The 14,463-nt window shown below is 39.9% G+C and overlaps 1 protein-coding gene across 11 annotated transcripts in view; it reads left to right on the forward strand.

Annotated features, from left to right (window-relative positions):
- LOC129764288 (uncharacterized) overlaps window positions 1–14,463 on the forward strand; it is a 193,166-nt gene that overhangs the window by 125,534 nt on the left and 53,169 nt on the right. The window lies entirely within an intron of this gene.

The raw sequence follows: 14,463 nt of genomic DNA on the forward strand, positions 1-14,463 counted from the left end.
AGACACCCCTTCTACGACTGCGGCGGCATCCCACACCAGACGAACCTTTTCTGGTTTTCGAGGATGCAACACGACATTTAAAGGCAAATACCAAATTTTACCTGGATCAGTCTCCTGAATTTCTTGAGGAGTAGCCAGGTGGGCGTACCCGTTTCGTTGATAGTCCAAAATTTGCCTCTGAACGTTCTCATTGAGTACTGGATCTTTGTCTAATTTCCATTCTAATTGTCTCATGCGTCTCACCGCCATAGGGAAGCTGTCGGGGAAAGTTACATCGTCTACACTCCAAATAAGGTCAGTTTCGAAACGATTGCCAATTCTTTTTGTTGTACGTTCCAAAATGCTAAGGGCTCGTTCATCCTCTTTCGAGTCTCTCTTCACCGCCACTACCGATTCTTCCAGAGCATATTGAGTTTTTATAAGATCATGCAAAATTTCATTTGTAACGATGTCATGAAATCCTAGAAGACCAATTGCATTTGACGTGGATGGTTGCTTCGGGCCGTACACGGTCCAACCCAATTTGCAGCGAACAGCGATAGGCTCTCCGGGTTCACCCATTTTTACTTCCAGTGGCGCGATAGAATCTATATTGTTGATCCCGATTAATAAACCAGGACGAGCCTCTGCATACGACGTAATGGGAAGGTTCTGCAGATGTGCATATTGTTTAACAATCGTTCCTGCGTTCAGTGATTGCTTTGAAAGACGCAGATTTTCTACAGTATGAACAGAATTTAACAGTATCTTTTCTTCGCCCGCTATGCCTGACGTCAATACGTTTATCCGCTCAGATCCTTTTTCTTCACGGGTTATATTCGCAGTCCAAGTCATAGTTAACTTTTCTGGAACTCCAACGATACTCAATCTATCCACCAGCGACTTCTCTATCAGCGTGATCGAGGCGCCTTCATCCAAAAAGGCCAACGTTGTTATAGTCTTCGACCCGTAGTGCAGCTGCAATGGAATCATTCGGAAAAGTATGACGTCTGCAGTTTGAATGTGTGCAGTTGTTCCGATCGCACTTTCCACCGGGTGGAGCAATGGATTGTGCTGTTCTCTACAATCTCCAATATTACAACGAATTTTAAATTTACAGGTTGCATTTCCGTGGTCATTCAGGCAAATTTTGTAGAGTTTCCATTTCGTTACGATGACCATACGATTTGCATAAGTTAACCCGCGAAAGTCCTCACAGAATCTCAAATGGTGATCTGTTCGCTGACATGCTTTACATGGCCTTTGCTTAGATTTCTCATTCGTGTTGCTATACTTATTAGTCACGACACCGTGGTTCAACAGAACTGCTTTCTCTTTAAATCCACTTTTATTGCCGTCGCCGGTGCGCCCGTGGTGGCTACGATAAGTGCCTGTAGCTTTCGGTTCATATTTCTGTTCCAAGCTTACATTTGCTTCGCACGCTTCATCCACGATTTGTGCGATAAAAACTGTAAACGTTCTCAACGTCACCTCTTGCTTACTCCTTTTATATCGAATACATTCACGCTTATCACCGGCTGGAAGTTTATCAACCAAATCTTGGATTAATATCGGGTTAATAAGATGTTGCTGCAGACCTGCGGCCTCCAGGTGCTCACACAGCTGTTCAATGGCATTTCCGAAAGGAATGAAAGACATAAGTTTATCTGATTTCGGTGATTCAAGCTTTTTAATCCGGTTGAGGTGACTTTGAAGTATTAGTTCCGGTCGACCGTAGAGTTGACGGAGTTTTTCAACGGCTTTTGGAACGGATCTCGGTAGAATCAGTTGACCTCTCACGCTTTCCAGAGCAGGTCCTTTCAGGCTTTCCTGGAGCCTAACTAAATTTTCGACATCGGTGAAACCGCATGCCTCATTCGACGCTTGATACGTCCCATAAAAGAGCGGCCAGTCTTCTGGCTTCTCAGTGAACAGTGGCAACTTCTTCGTTACTCCGCTGCGCGCTGCGAGCTGCCTTTTACTGGGGCCAGCACATTGTTGCCCCAGCCCGTTCAGAACAGTGTTCTCAACCACATTTGGTAACGCTGTAGGAAGAATTTTATCGCAATTTTCACATTGTTCTTGATCGTCATCGGAATCACAATTTGCATCTTCTTCGTCATCCTGTGCAACAGCTTTTTCTCCATATCGACTTCCAGTTGCGGTGTCCATAGTCAGCGTGTTCTGCGGAATTCGTGATAGATCCAGTTTTTTTTTTGATAAATTGTTCGTTGACGCATCCTGCAAACGTAGATCGTCAAGCTCCTGATCTACATGGTCCATGTCCCTTTGGAATGCCTGCCGCATAGCTTTCATGTTCTCGATATGTTCCATTTTCTGCTCCATGGCACGTTCCAGCAATATTTTTTCTTGTTTCATTTCCGCTTCCCTAAACTCATTTTCCATTTGTAATTTTTTCTCCATCAGCTCTAACTTGAACTTCATTTCCTTGTTTTTCAAAATCTTTTCCATTTCCAGCTCCTTCATCTTTTTCTTATGTTCCTCTTCCATAGCTTTTAATTTCAGCTCCTGAGTAGAAACCGAATCCGACGTCGTAGCATAAATTTGCTCCTTGAGAGTTTGTTTTTTATTCTCCACTTGCCTCAGGTATTTTCTTGCTGTCTCTTGGCAGACAGCTTCCTGACAGAACCATCGTTTCTCCTTCTTGATAGCGTCTGTCACTCCCACGCATCTTTAGTGAAACCATCGGTTACACGAGTCACATCCAATCATTGACTCATTCTCCGTTGACGTCTGTTCACAGGCCGCACAAGGCGTAAGCGTAAGGTTCAGCTCATCAGATTTGGTGCGATTTGAGGTTAACTCCACATCACTCATGTTTTTTTGAGTTTTGTTGCGGATACAGAAACTAATTTCGAAGCAGTCCTTTTTATGATCAGCTCAAACTAAAAAATATTTTTATTCAAATTTTACAAAAATTCAATAATATTATTTTGTATACAAAACAGTTTCTTTTTCAGTTCTCGTGCTCGCACCTATTTTCCTGATTTTTTCCACGCTTCTAGTATTTTGCCTTGCCTTGCTTAAATTTCTCCTAATTTCTCCCTGTAATTTTATGAAAATTTCACATCCAGAATACGCACTACAAATCCACCTATACTACCTTCTTTTCAATCAATTTAATTAAAACATATTTTTATCAAATTCACAACTCTCGGTTTCACTTAATTGTGCTTTTCCTTTTTTTTTGTTTTCTTTTCTTCTATGAATCCTTCCTGTCAACTTTGACGGCTTTCGTATACCCGCTACGCAAACTTGTTCCAACAAAAATGTCATCGCTAAAATGGGCTAACTCATCGGTGCTCATAATGATATGTAGATAAATTATGAAGCTAACAATATATTACAATATAACGACACAAAGATTAACTCGAGTATCATGCTAATGATATACCATTGATATGTAAAATTAAGTTGTAAAGCAAAAGTAATGTTTAAATTTCCTGAAGCACTCGAGCGAAAAGAAACGAGCAACCCGTTTTTAGGGAGCCCTGAAAGTAATTTTCTCGGTGAGAAAAAACTTTACGCTCTTTACTTTTTTTACAGAAAGGTATTGAAATCAGTCTCTTTTTTTATTGAACACCCGTTAATACTAACAAACTACCTAGAAAATACTAGAAACTAGAAAATTCTTCAATTTATACATCCCACCCCTAATGTGATTTTATGGAAGAACTTCAAAATGATTGTGTCACATTCACAAAAACACGTTCACCCGAAGCACATTTACCCGAATGTAATACATACCCGAACGCAACAATCGCCCGGACGCGACATTCTTCCGAATGCCACGTTTACCCGAATGAAGAAGGAAAAGTTCCGACAAATCAAATTATGAATTATGTCGAATATCATGTTGATAAATAAGATTAAATCAGAACAACATGAAAGAGCAACAAACATACGAAGTAAAATGAGAAATTGTTATGAGGGAATTCGAAAAACATGTTGAAGACTTCGCTGTGTTGTTTTTAGAAATTAGTGCAGGAACAATTGACATGCCGTCATCTTTCCTTTCCGTATTGATCTTTAAGGCCAAGAGATCATTCATGGATTATGGAATATTTTGAAAATTAAGCAGGTATTTTTTACATAAATGTAATTTTAACGTAACTGTCTTTATGAAGCACAAATACCATGAAAATGTGAAAAGAATTGATAAGAAAAAAAGACGGGTGGGTAATGTCGGGGACATAACCGGAGTGACGTAGGACTATACAAAGGGGACAGCTTTTGCTAAATATATATTTCAAATATATTGTTTTATTTTCTTCTCCTTCGTGAATACCTACCTATCTACCTGAAAAATGGATTAGTTTACTGTTTACTCTTTATGAACATGTTGGGGGTTCTGAAAAGAACCTTTGGTGTTGTGTTTTTGCGTTTTTTTTGTACAAACTTGATTCTTGATTTTTTTCTGAAGGCTTTGTACTTATTAAATGTTCAAGGCCGGGCATCTTTCGGCGTATGCACATATCGTACAATCAAAATGATGGCTGTGATAGGGAATGCATAGGTGGTCATCAGCTCAATCACTATCATATATTTCACTATTGAGCATATTATCGTACCTTAAACTGTGGTTTCGGAGACGAATGAATTGTAAGATTTGTAGTCTCCGCAAACAAAGTAAATAAAAATGAAAAAGAACTGAGGTTTTGGAGACGAACTCTACGATCTGTCGAGAAATAAACGAGCTATAAGCGTTCTGAAAAGCCAACAGTAAATACAGGGACGGATGACCTTCGGATTAAAGTCCTTGAAAATAAGAACAGAGCAGCAGGAAATACATAGCTCATCATGTTGCTCCTTAGTTATTTTTCTATACAATGCAGATGTAACGTCCGTCAATTTTCAACATCAGTTATCAACCAAAGAAAGCAGTTCTTGCTACCGAGAAATTTCGTTAATGCCATCCTGCATAAAATGTGTTGTAATTTGAAGCCACTTTTAATTCGAAAACCATGTATGGGTTTGTGAAAACTGAATGATCAATTTAAAAGACCTCAGCCACCAATAAGCTCAAGAACAAGCATAAACAAAATAAATCGGTTTATATTATATGTCATATTATGTCACTTTAGAATGCATTGTGAAATGTATTGTGAAAAACTTTTAATAACTCTTCTTTGAAAGGTTTAATGGCCCTGAAAAGCGCCGTGTTTTACGGTGGCTGGTTTTGCCACCAAAGCAGTCTGTATAAACAAACTTTTTCCTTCATCTACCTGCTGCCGTTTTGCAATTGCGTTTGCCACTCGCTGAAACTAGTTGTTGCGACCGAACCGAATGTGCTCTGTTCTGTAGGCGGGTTTTCTTATTGTCGTGAGCAGCTTTGCAAGCCAACTCGAGCACTCCGGCGGCCGAAATTCTATAACCGCTATTAGGTATACTGGTGCTCCGGCACCAATCCGTTGATGCGATGTGATGTGAAACGATGCCATACAACCACACTGATTTACGGTTTGAAAGAGAATGATATATTTTTCAGCGGGTCCGCGCGTTTTGTACTTTGGCGGTACACGCTCACAGGATAGAGATAAATCAGCAGACTCAGCCAAAGGGGCAAGTCCAACGAGACGAACGAATGAGCGTTAAAAGGCAGCGATGGTAAAAAAATACGTTGGAGGCGAATGAACTGCAAAGTTTAAAGCCTCTTAAAAACAAAGAAAGAAAGAAAGAAAAAATACATTCATTACGATATGTTCGCTCGTTGGATGCACATGCAGTTGTTTCTAATAAACACGAAGGTACCGAAGACTAGTGGAATAATGGAAAAGCCGCCAAAAAGTTCGGCACGGCGCAGAAGAATATCTCGGAAACCGACAGGAGGGAGGAGAAGAAATCATATGCTATCTATATCATAAGGTGCTGAATCAGGATCATTCCGACACCGGTTTCTCATGAGCGTCATGAGCTTCGTCAATGCATCTTTGAGCGTATCGTAGCGGAAGCCCCGGGTCTGACGCACTACAATAAGCGGTCAACCATTACGGCGTGGGAAATTCAGATCGCAATCAGTCTGTTGCTGCCCGGTGAACTTGCATGCGGTTTCCGAAGGTACCAAAGCGGTGAAGAAGTATACCAGCTCCAAATAAAGAGCGTTTTCCGACTGCTGATTCGGAAGCAAACACTAAAAAGGGTCCTTTTCAGGACCACAAAATCATCTTTAATCTAAAGAGTTTATTGTTTTGTTATCACTCGATATACCCATCTTGTTCGGCTAAACCTTCCTGTTTAGCGATTGCGTTTGCCACTCGACACAGGATTCACAGTTGGAAAATTTCTTCCCATCCAGCTTGGGACATGTTGGGTCATAACTTGGACCCTGAACTCCATGTTTACATGTTTACAAAAATGTCCAACAACATCACAGGTCCGTCCAATTAGCTAAATGTCGAACTAAATGTAAATTAATGTACTTTCAATCTGGAAGCAATTTAAGAATTGGTGAAAATTGAATAATCGAGAAAGTCTCCAACCATCAATAAGCTCAGCACAACTGCCAAATTCTCAAACTCATCATATTGTGGCAAACAAATTATGAAAAAATCAATTTGTGTCTAATTATTATTTTGGATAATATTTTAGAATGCATTGAACTGTATTTCGTAAACTCTTTTTTGAAAGGTTTAATGGCCCTGATAAGCGCCGTGTTTTATGGAATGGTTCCAATTTAGAAAACTTAGTACTCGTGGTTTTGAAAAAAAAAACCATTTCGAACGCCCTCGATGCCGCCTTGTTCTGGATTTGCCACCAAAGCAGTTTGTATAAAGAACAAACTTTTTTCTTCCGCTACTTGCTGTCGTTTTGCGATTGCGTTTGCCACTCGCCACTCGCTGCAACTGCCTGTTGTTGTCTTGATGTCCACCGTTGCGGAGCAATTGGCGGATACACATACGGGAAACTGGAGACCAACACTGTTCGAGCGGGATTTTGCCTTTCCCTTCACTTTTCCTCCTTTACCATGTCCAGACATGGCTGCTTGTGTTGGTTTGTTGATGTGTCGTGATGCGAACCGATGTGGTGTACGGTTTGAATGAGAATGATCGTTACGGCAGCGGAGCGGGGATTTTTAAGCTGACTGGCTGGCTCGAGAATTACGCATGTGTGAGACTGCGACCAATGTTTCGTTCATATTTTTTCTTTTTCCTTTCCAATCGTGCTTCATTGTATTTCGCTGCTGCTCTGGTTGCCCGTTTTGGTCGGTAAGGTTTGAGGGGCACAAAATGGACCAATCAAAAATGGGCACATAGTGCATTTGGACAAGGCTTGTTATTTCACAATTATTCAATTATTTATCTCAAGAAAAATAAAATGTTATTCGTTATGATAGATGCGTAGATATATTTCCTATCAATTGATGCAAAAACCTTTGCGATCTATTGAGAAATGCTCGAGTTATAAGCGTTCCAAATCTTGCATTTTTTCCTACTTGTTCAGTGCCTAGATTTTCATTTCACACCCTATATCTTCCGGTTAGACGTAGTCCTACGTCAAAATTGTACTTGATTTTTGTATTTATTATATGACATCACACTTCGGTTCATACTGAATTGCATTTTTTTTTTTTTTATCCAAAATATATATTTTTATTAAGGCTCATATGGCGTCAGCCTAACGGGGCCGGGAGTTCAATATTTTGACAATGTTTGATTACAACTATGTTAGTAATATGTAACCGATTACTCGTGGTTGGCTCGAGGTTAGTATTACAAGTGTTCTCATAATTGGGATGTTGCAGTCTTCAGTGCTCTGTATGTGTGCCCGACATGGGATACTTCCTATTGGGATGCAGCTGACCGTTAATCAGCAACGCACCCCTAGTCTGTACCCCATATCTAGCGTGGTGCGTCTCTTGACTCGAGGAATCCAGGATAGAATGATCACTAGCCGGCGCAATCATCAGTTCGTGTAGGGTTGTCATGAGCGGTACAACCTTTGGATCTTGTTGAATGATCAGTGGACTGCACAACCTTTGGCCCGTGTATCTGTAAAGAGTGTGTGTATGTATTGCCGCGACTAAGTAAAAGTTTATAGATCGGATAGGAGGGATATGAAACAGGGACACAACGAAGGAAACATCATTAAACGTTGACATCGGCGTTTCTGAGGAACAGGTATAGATGGAGCAGAAGATCAGGATCACGGCTACCTAAGATATCCCGGACGGTGATATCCGATTGTCTGCCTTTTGCTCTCAGTGCTCTAGAGAGCTGAGAGCGAGCAGCATGGAACCAGACAATATGTTCGATGTCGCCGTAGCCATCGCCACAATCACAAAGATTGTTTGCTGCGAGCCCAATGCGATAGAGATGCGCGTTCAGGTTGAAGTGATTGGACATAAGCCGAGATATCACGCGAATGAAATCACGACCTACATTCAATCCATTAAACCAAGCTTTCGTCGAGACCTTAGGGATAATCGTGTGTAACCAGCGACCGAACTCATCTTCACTCCACATGCGCTGCCAACTTACGAGTGTGTGCTGACGAGGAATGTGAAAAAAATCATCATAAGCAATTTTCCTTTCAAAAAGTGTGCCTTCTGAAGCGCCCACCTTAGCTAGCGAGTCCGCTCTCTCATTCCCCTGAATCGAGCAATGAGAGGGGACCCATGATAAGGTAATCTTGAATAAATTTTCGACCAAAACACTCAATAGTTGTCTTGTTCTTGTTAGGAAATTAGATGAGCGTTTATCAACTTTCATTGAGCGGATTGCTTCTATTGAGCTGAGACTGTCTGAAAAAATAAAATAATGGTCGATGGGCAATGTTTCAATGATCCCTAGTGCGACATACACGGAACAAGGATCTTTGAGTTTGAAAGAGGCACTGAAATTTTCATTGAAGAAGCCAGTGGACCCGTTTATGAATGAACCGTCAGTAAAGAACATTTTATCAGATCCAACTTTCCCATATTTTTCCGAAAATATCGACGGAATAACATTGGAGCGTAGGTGATCTGGTATTCCATGGATTTTTTGTCGCATGGACAGATCAAAAAAGACAGAGGAATTGCAAAAGTATGGGAAGCAAACTTGGTTGGAGATGCCTGGTAAAGGGTGCACTTCATGGGTAAGGTACTCATGGTATAAAGACATAAAACTTGACTGAGGAGTCAGTTGGAGTAGATTTTCGAAGTTATAAATCACCAATGGATTCATGATCTTGCAACGGATGAGAAAGCTGTAGGATAATTCTGTGAACCGAAGAGTAAGCGGGGGTACTCCTGCCAAAACTTCGAGACTCATCGTGTCTCATATGTGTCGAATGCAAACACCCCATGGCTATACGCAAGCAACGATATTGTATTCTCTCCAGCTTGAGAATATGAATCCTGACAGCTGATCGGAAGCAAAAACTTCCATATTCTAACACTGATAATATCGTTGTTTTGTACAACTGAATGAGGTCTCCTGGATGGGCGCCCCACCATGTTCCTGTTATTGTTTGGAGAAAATTGATTCTTTGCTGGCATTTCTGTTTCAAATACGCAATGTGTATTCCCCAGGTACATTTAGAGTCAAAATATACTCCAAGGTATTTGAAAAACATCGAGTGCCTGATCGTTTTGCCATATAGGTGAAGCTGGAATTGGGCGGGTTCGTGCTTCCTAGAAAATACGACCATTTCGGTTTTCTCCGTAGAGAATTCGATACCCGGCTTGAGAGCCCACGTGAACAGATTGTTCAGGGTATCTTGCAAGGATTTTTGCTGAACGGCGGGATTAGTACCCGTGGTGGAAATAACTCCATCGTCTGCAAGTTGTCTCAGCGTGCAGTTTCTAGTTAGACAATCATCCATATCATTGACGTAAAAACTATACAAGAGGGGGCTTAGGCAGGAGCCTTGTGGTAGGCCCATAAAACTGTATCGAGAAGATTTCAAGCTGCCGTGATTGAAAAACATGTGCATGTGTTCTGACAGTAAATTGTACAGGAAATTATTCAGAATTGGCGAAAGTCCACGATTATGAAGTTTCTCTGAGAGAATTTCCATGGAAACTGAACCAAATGCCCCTTTGATATCGAGGAAAACGGAAGCCATTTGTTCTTCGGAGCAAATGCGATTTAGATTTCAGAAGATAGCAGCGCGAGACAATCGTTCGTCCCTTTACCTCGGCGGAAGCCAAACTGCGTATTTGACAGCAAATTGTTCGTTTCAACCTACTTGTCCAAACGAAGTAGAATCATTTTCTCTAACAATTTACGAATACAGGATAACATTGCAATCGGCCTATACGAATTGTGATCGCAAGCCGGCTTGTTGGGTTTTCGTATGGCTATCACTCTCACTTGTCTCCAGTCATGCGGGGCTATATTCAGCTCCAGAAACTTGTTGAACAAGTTCAGCAAACGCTGTTTCGCCAAGTCGGGAAGAATCTTCAACAAGTTGAATTTAATCTAGTCCGATCCCGGAGCTGAATTGTTACATGAGAGGAAGGCAATTGAGAATTCTACCATCGAAAAATTCTCATAATCGGCTTGGAGCGAAATGTCGCGTACGACGCTTTGTGCAGGAACGGAATCGGGACAAACCTTTCTTGCAAATTTGAAAATCCAACGGTCAGAGTATTCCTCACTTTCATTTGTATGGTCCCAGCCACGCATTCACCTAGCCGTATTCCAAAGAGTGCTCATAGCGGTCTCCCTTGACAAACCATTGACGAATTTCCGCCAATATCCACGCTTTTTTGCTTTAATCAAACCTTCTAGAGCTTGGTACTTTCGAAACCATTCCACTAGTTCAGTTTTCCTGAATTTTTTGCAAGCGGATGATTTAGGTAGGTAGACCTTTGAACACTCCTTGTCCCACCAAAGTGATGGAGGACGACGTCGGAAAGTGATAGCGGGAACGTTTCTTTTGAGCATGAAGTGCGCTTTCGTAAATCAAACTCGATATAAAGTTATACTCTTCGAGTGGAGGAAGTTCATGCCTTGAAACAAGTGCTTCAGATAATATTTCTGCAAATTTTCTCTAGTCAATATTTTTCGTGAGGTCATACGCAATATCGACTGACTCACGAGAACTTGATTCATTGGCGATCGATAAAATTATGGGCAGATGATCACTACCATGGGGATCTTGGATTACCTTCCACGTGCAATCCAGGGATAACGAAGAAGAGCAAAGTGATATGTCTAGCATGCTTGCCCGTGCAGGAGGGTTGGCTATCCTAGTTGCTTCCCCTGTATTTAAAACTGTCGCACAGATCATAAATCAACGTGGCACGGCTGTCATCGTAGTGTGATCCCCATGCTGTTCCATGGGAGTTGAGGTCACCTAAGATTAGCCGCGGCTCCGGCAATGCCTTGATGATATCAAAAAACTGATGGCGGTCGACCACGGTTCTTGGAGGAATATATATCGAAGCAATGCAGAGGTCTTTGCCATTGATTTGTGTCTGGCAAGCGACAACTTCAATGCCTGTCATCGATGGGAGAATGAATCTATAGAAGGAGTGACATTTTTTAATCCCCAATAGTACGCCACCAAACGAGTCAAGAAAGCCATATTTCACAGAGAGAAAATACATCACAGTTAGAACTATGAACTAAAAATTTAAATTGATCTAGTTTAGGGATGATGCTTCTGCAATTCCACCGTATTACAGTGGTCAAATCCTTGACCTCTTGCACTGAATCAGGCATCGAGGGAAATGAACGCTGCTAAAAAACCACATTTTTCTTTCAAAAATGTTCTCACAATCGGAAGCAAACATAATACTATGCTTTTAAGAGGGTCATTCATAATCTTAATTAATTTATAATCGCATTATCTGTCTTTTTCTTGTTTTACTTTTTTGACAAATTTCAATATCACACTCTATGAATTTCATGTTGACTGCTTGAAACAGACAACTTTCTTCTACGTGTATGGGCTACGTGGTCCAAATGGCTGGATAATGTATATAATCGAATTTGAAAGTCCATCATTCTAACAAAACTAATCATTTTATTAATATATATTTTGTGGCTCCTAAAACCGAGGAATCACACATCACGCTCTGTGACACTGTATCGCTCTCGCTTACACTACTACCCGTATGAGAATGAGCTCTGCTAGGTGCAGCCCAACTGTGCGAGATAGTAACACACCAAGTAGGTGCCTACAAGGTGGGTTGTTTCAATAAAGCATAACGGGTGTTATCGGCAAGGTTATCGATATAATCTTGGGCGCAACACATATATCTTTTTCATAACTTTGGAAAATGTAGTATGCAACGGTTTTGCTCTACGCAATATACAAGTTTTTGGATACCAGTCAATGCACAAATATTATCATTTTGATAGTGCTTATCAGGATTAATTATAATAAAAGGCTACTAATTAAATATAGCTGTAAATATTACATTTGGGTAAATGTTACTTTCGGGTAAATATTGCATTCGGATAAATGTCGCATTCGGGTATATGTTGCATTCGGGTAAATGTAGCATCCGGGTAAACGTTCATTCGGGTGTTTGGAATTCGGGTATATGTCTTTCGGGTAGCCGTAGTTCGGGTAACTGTCTTTCGGGTAATTGTGACATAATCGAACTGAATTGTCTCAATAGTTCCTATCAATCGCATCTAGTGCACATGTCGATGATGTTTTAATTTTTTTTTTTTTTATCCAAAATATATATTTTTATTAAGGCTCATATGGCGTCAACCTGACGGGGCCGGGAGTTCAATATTTCGACAATGTTTGCCTTATAACTATGTTAGGAATATGTAACCGATTACTCGCGGTTGGCTCGAGGTTAGTATTACAAGTGTGTAATTGTGATGTTGCTGTCTTCAATGATCTGTACCTGTGCCCGACACGGGATACTTCCTATTGGGATGCAACTGACCATTAATCAGCAACGCCCCCCTAGTCACTCATTTTAATTTTGTGATGATATTGAAGATAATGATAAATTATCCGGATAAGCCATCTGAATTCTGAAGCATTACGGTACAACCATTACAACAAAATAATCCACAAATAAAACACGTTTTCGGACATTCCCCATGAGCAGGAACTACTTTGAGCAAGTTTTATATCAATTAAAAACAGATCTGTTTTTGGGGCTCCCACTGAATATGAGTATAACGTGACAGTGTGCGTTGGATATTTGTGAAATGATGTCAAAAAAGATGAATAAAAGTGATATATCTGTGTGTGTCATTTTTACTCTCTCACCTTCACAGAAACAGACAAATTTTCGTCATTTTCGCGATGGTATGATGATTTTCTCGAGGATCACAGTGTCGGTGTATGTGATTTGAGAAAAATAGTTCACAATTAAGCAACATTTCATTTAAAATGCTGTTATTCTCGAATACGATTGTTTTCTGGACCTGTTTGCTCCTCAAATGATAGAAGTAAGACACAATACAATTGTCATCTATTAAAAAACAATCAGTTATAAGATTTCATGAGCAATTTGATTCACAAAATCATGTAATCGTGAGATTTTTTATACATTTTTTTGTTTCTTCCATATACACTTCATATTGAATGCAAAGAATGACAAAATTTTGTTTACCAATACAAATATACTCTGCCTACTATTCCACCTCATATATATCTCATTGGGATATTCTTAAAATTCGCGGCACTCGGCTAAACGAATGTCTGTTACTGTATTGAAAATATCGGTAATAATTTGAGCAACATTCAGTTTTGTACTGAACTATGATAATTGAAACTGCAGCAGACCCTTCTTGAAGAATGAACTCCAATATTGTTTGGTTTCAATTTGTTTCCCAAAACTAAACAATTGTTGTAGCAAAGAAGGTATCGCGAAAATAAAAGTAAAAGTTGATGCATGACATTACATTTGATTGGTCTTACAAAGATTGAAATCGACAGTTGGAAATACCAATAGGTCACTGAATATAAAGAACATACATTTTGAAGCCAAGTGTTCCATCTGGAAATGGATAACCTCCTCATGTTCACCCTGTACACATAAACACAATACATACTAGACATTATTCTCTTACAAATTCTCGCAAACGCAGATCGATCATATTGTCGATATATATATATATTTGTCGAATGATTCAACCGTCAGCATGGGACGGAAGAAAAAAAATGCATGATGTTTAAACGATAAACTATTGTAGTAATTATTTATGATAATTTCGCGGAAATTTCATACTGTTGTAAATATTAACGATTTCACATTATAACAAATAAAATGCAAATAACAGGAATATAAAAACTATAATCACCCGGCACAATAATTATTATAAATGTTCTAATTCTGACGGAGGTCGTTAATGCGCCAAGAGCAGGGCGATATATGTTACCCATTGCATTTGTAACATAAACCACCTTCAATATGTTGCGCTAGAATCACATTAGATGTAAGTGAATTATTTGTATGGATAGCAGAAAAAAAAATACGCTAGTGTACATATAAAACCTCCTCTACGATATGTATCAATTTCAACACCCCAAGATTTATGTAAATCCACTGTATGTGAA

The sequence above is a fragment of the Toxorhynchites rutilus genome, chromosome 2, assembly GCF_029784135.1.
Source record: "Toxorhynchites rutilus septentrionalis strain SRP chromosome 2, ASM2978413v1, whole genome shotgun sequence".
In the NCBI taxonomy this organism is placed as follows: domain Eukaryota; kingdom Metazoa; phylum Arthropoda; class Insecta; order Diptera; family Culicidae; genus Toxorhynchites; species Toxorhynchites rutilus.